The 5148-nt window shown below is 30.7% G+C and overlaps 1 pseudogene; it reads right to left on the minus strand.

Annotated features, from left to right (window-relative positions):
- Nucleotides 1–698: 698 nt before the first annotated feature.
- On the minus strand, nt 699–1745 carry LOC148239684 (agamous-like MADS-box protein AGL80 pseudogene; annotated as a pseudogene).
- Between the last annotated feature and the right edge of the window lie 3403 nt (nt 1746–5148).

Below are 5148 nucleotides of genomic sequence, written 5' to 3' on the forward strand. Positions count from 1 at the left end.
TTAGTAAAATGTTGAATGGCTGCACTTATCTAAAATTATCCAATCCTGACCGTCCCTTTTCATAACAAGTTATTGATTCACTGTAATGCATTTATATACCTACTATCTCTTGCATTATCCCCAGCATGCATTCACATCTTACCTAAACAATTATGTGAGAAAATGAAATGTTATAATTAATATCAATGTAATTAATTCTACAATCCATACATAAAACTGGCTGCAAATTTAATTTTAAACAAAGTTGCTGAACTTAAGTACTTTTATATATCACTAAACTGACATATTCACAAAAAAATAAATAAATACATTCAATACATTTTTAATAGAAAATGGTTGATATCAAAAGTTAACAGATTGTATAAAAAGGTATATAGGTGATAATTCAGTTGATTTGTTAATTTTTTATATAAAATTGTGAGTAGACATGTTCTTCATTAATGGGAACTAATGTCATCCCTTAATGATTGGGCTAAAGGCAAAATAGTTCCAATTCTAGGATCTTTACTTCATTACCAACCGCCTTAATAGAAATCAATCCTCCTAAAAGTTAAATATAATTAAGGCATGATAATACTTGCAAGTGGTAATTCTCTGCCTCTAGAAAAATAAGAATAGAAGATTCGACTCTTATGTATCACAAAAATAGATATATAATTTAAAATATTGAGGTGAAGATTAATTTAAAGAAAATCATAACACAAAGTAATCTAAGTACATGAATGTATGTGACCCGACGACTATGTCTGTGAGGATGACAGCTATAACTATTATGATGACTACAACTATTTAGATGATGACTATGACGACTAAGAAACTAACAACATATCTCTATGGTGGAATTTAATTCATTAGTTAAAGTACATCCCCAATAACACCCAAAAAAATTCAAAATCAAATATCATAATTCTCAATTTCTAAGGGTAATTAAAAACACTGGACCATACAAATCCATTATTATGGTAGTTCTGATCTGTGAATGGCACCATCATCTCTACCTGTTCCTCGTTCAACCCGACATAATGCTGTTGTTGTGCTTGAGGATTCATCCCATCAACGAACTGCATTTGCGGCTGCTGTAGCGTCTGCACCATAGAATCCTCCTTGATTTGAGTGAAAGTCTCACCAGGACCCTTCATCACTCCTTTGTCTGTCACCTCCTGAGGCAAAGGTGACTTGCTGAGTGTTTCCATGCTCTTTTGGATTTCTTTGAGGTGTTGTTCGATGAGCCAACCCTAATCGTTGAGATCAATAAGGTTGAGTTGGTGGAGGGACTTCCCAGTAAGACTTTGGAACATGATATCTATTAACTCCTTTTTGCGATTATCGTTGTGCTGCTTCTTCAGTTGGTCAATTGCTTTAGTGATCCTCTAGCGCAGGAAGCTCTCCTGATTCACCATATTCTTGCTCTGCTCCATCTCAGGCATCCTCTTAAAGTCAGCAAGCACATGATGGGCTCCAAGAGGGGAAGGCCAAACATCTGGTTGCGAGTCATAAGGGCTGTAAATTATTGTACAGGCTTTGAAATCGCAAAGAGTGCTAAGTTCACTCACTTTCTTCATCAGCCCCTTCTTCATTTTCTTGAATGTTGCTTTTCTTGCAGAGTTGTTAGTGATATAAGCAAGCTTAACCTTTTTTCTAGTCATGGTATTTTGTCATGTGTGCCCAAGAGGCGGGAGGGGGTATATATAAAACGACACAACGGTTGAATAGCCATTAGTAAGGAATGGGGGCGGAGTGTTTTAATATAGAAGAATATACCACGTAAGGTAAGATGTGGTGCATTCTAAAATTGCAAGTGGAATGCCCAAATTATCTCCAAAAATGTTATGTCTTTAATAGGGGATATGGAAAAACCTTTTGATTTAAGGTAATGTAATTAAAAAAATATAATCAGTAAATTGTTGCAAGCCTGTACTTATATAAAATTATTCAATTGTGGCCATCTTTTTTAATTAAAAGCTATTGCTTCACTGTAATGCATGCATCTACCTACTCTCTCTGCATTATTCCCAGCATGCATTCACACTTGAAGTCAATTATACATGGCAACCACACTCACAAATATTATCTCTTAACCATCAATTAATATGGCCATCACCTTCTAATCCAACTTAATTGCATGTCTTGATGTCTTACAGTTACCGCCATTTTATTTTTTAATTCTTTTTTTAAAAGAATACAAAAATCATAGATATTTTTTTTTATATCGGAGTTCACGTTACGTACTAATAATAATTTAAATTTATACTTTTAAAAGTCAATGGTATTAGTTAGAAAGTTGTTGAACTAATAGCTGAACTCAAAAAAATACAACAGATTAATATACCATTACCTTGTAAATTAATAGGGGATTTTGTGACATTAAAATGTTTTTTTTGAATCTGTTAATGTTTGTATTTATGATAAATATGAGAAATGTATTTGATTAAATTAGAATTATCTCTTGTTTTGTACTTTGAGTCCTCGTTATTACTCTATCAAATCTAAATAAAAATAATAGTTTTTTTTAATGCTAAATTTCTACAATATATATTTGTTTTTACCCTCTCATGTCTTTTCTCTATTTTTACTGGTTTGATCATTATATTGTTTATATGATTTTTATTCAACTAAATTGGCTTATATATTTCACAACACAAGAACAAATATTAATCGCAATATATATCTATGTATATATATCATAACTAAGTTTTTATGGTATTAGAATACTGTTGGAGTGTAATTAGTAATTATGTTCTGCATGGAAAATTTTGAAATCTTACAAATTAAAGTTTGCATGTCGAGCAAATTAACTATAAACCAAGTACGGGCCAGATGTTTTTTGTCTAATCCGGTTGATATATACATATATATGTATATATACATGTAATATATAAGGTAGCGATGGAAGGAATACATGTTGAGGTAGGTAAATATATATTGAGATGTTTGTATATGTGTTTGGAAGGGTGAGCATCTAAATTTTTATGATGTGTAGGTAAATATCAATAGAAAGAAAAATATCAACAAGAAAAACACAACTTTTGATGGTCTTGTCGTATCATGTCATATAATTAAATTTTTCGTTTATGAATTATATAATCATATATATTGCAATTCTAATGAATTATGTAACATATATATAATTAATTTACATATAGATCAATTCAAACAAAAACTATTATAATTAAACTAATTAGCTCCCTAATTATTTAATGAATCCTTTGGCATATTAACCTAGTTTCCATCAATATAGATATGGGAAGAAATTATTTCAAATTGTATACTATACATATGGTTTGATGCACTAAAATATTTTGTGTGTGTATATATTTTCTTCTATATACAATTAATGATTTAAATAAAAGATTCTGCATCCAGTATTCAACATTCAAAAAAGTGTAATATATATATATATATATATACCTTCATATATAATTGCTCTCCTTTTTTACCGCCTGCCTAACTCAACTTTTAGGGAGATTCATTTTTGTTCCAAATATGTGGATTTGGAACTCAAGCCCACAATGTGCCGAAATAGTTACAGAAATATTTATTTTTATATATACAATAAATTTGCCGCACGCAAGGAACCGGATTCATAAGCACTTCCTGGATTACCATCATCGTACCACAATTATATATGCGCACCTTTTCTTTTGACTCACTTTATGCATATATATATATATATATACGATTTGCTCTCTAGCTAATTATAATGATTTGCAAACATTTCATATGTAATCTTTTATTTGTTTTTATACTCTTCTAATATGGACACACTAATAATTAGTTCCCAAGTCACAACAAAGTTTTAAAGTAGCCAAAGAATTGCCTAGTATCTTCTTCGATCTTCACAAGGCCTGCAAATCAAAATTAACAATACACATATATACATGCAAGAACATATTACATTTCATTCTCTATATCTATATTTATATTAAGATCTTGTACAAGTAGACAAGAAAAGTTAAATATATATACTGATAATTTTCATAGTCCTCCTATAGCCTTAACTACCACCAATCCCCTTCATTTTCTTTTCTTCAAAGAAAAAACTCCATGTATTAGATCCTTGATGCAAGCTTGATGCCACGTTAATTCACCAGCTCAGTGAACCTGTTATAACCATAGACAACTCTAAATATCTACTCATTCTCTTAGGTATAAGTTAAAAATCAAAGAAATTGACCATATTCAACATGTTCATTAATTTACCCTCTATATTAGCTTCAATTATATCCTATAAGAAAAAGTAAAAACTTGAAAAGTGTCAAATTGAGCATCATACAATAACATAAGTAGAAAAGTAAGAACTGCATGTGTAACTTTTAACAGCGATTCAATAGTTAAACAAACAAATAGAATAATCAATGTAAACCAGCATTGAGTTCTAATGGTACCTATACATACCCACTAAATAGCCTCTTTCATTGACTAGTTAGAACCAATGTTACAGCGTTGTAAACCCATCTAGAAGGCTAAAGAAATAGTCAAAACTAATAAAAAATCCTCCTATTCAATTTGATACTCTAAGATAAATACAATTCACCTTAAATCACTCCTTAGCAACTATCATCTCCTGATTCACCACTAGTCCAAAATCCTAGGTAAAGCTGTCATAAAAGCTATATTACTCACTAAAATCACCAATACTTGTCTTCTAAAGGTCTAGATCCAATTAAGTCTGGATGCTTTAGAGATTCTATACCTACTTAGGCTTATTAATTCACCAAGTTATTGAAGTCTCTAAGCTTGAAGTTGAGTTTAACTATAAGTGAAATAATATTCAGTAGTTTTAATGTCAAGACTGTTGATATTTTTCAAATTTGTTTCTTACTTAGCTTATCAATTCACCACGCTGAAGAGAAAGTTGTGTAAGGAGGCATGCTTTTTTCTTCTAACTTTGTTTTTTATTTTATAGTATTACGTGAAAATTTTAATTTTTTGGGCTGTCATCGAACAAATATGAGAAATAGGAGTTGGTATTTGTTCAAATAGGAAATACATCTCTTTACTCGAGTTGATGATGAAATAGAGAGGATGATTAGTTCAGTTTTGATAAGTGACTACATGCTTTATTAGATATTTAGAAGATTGGGTAGTGTTTTAAGCTTTGGCAATCTTCATCAATTGACTATCTCAAACGTACATAAGCTCCAATAT

The sequence above is a fragment of the Carica papaya genome, unplaced genomic scaffold (assembly GCF_054855325.1).
Source record: "Carica papaya isolate Zhongbai unplaced genomic scaffold, ASM5485532v1 h2tg000022l, whole genome shotgun sequence".
Classification (NCBI taxonomy): domain Eukaryota; kingdom Viridiplantae; phylum Streptophyta; class Magnoliopsida; order Brassicales; family Caricaceae; genus Carica; species Carica papaya.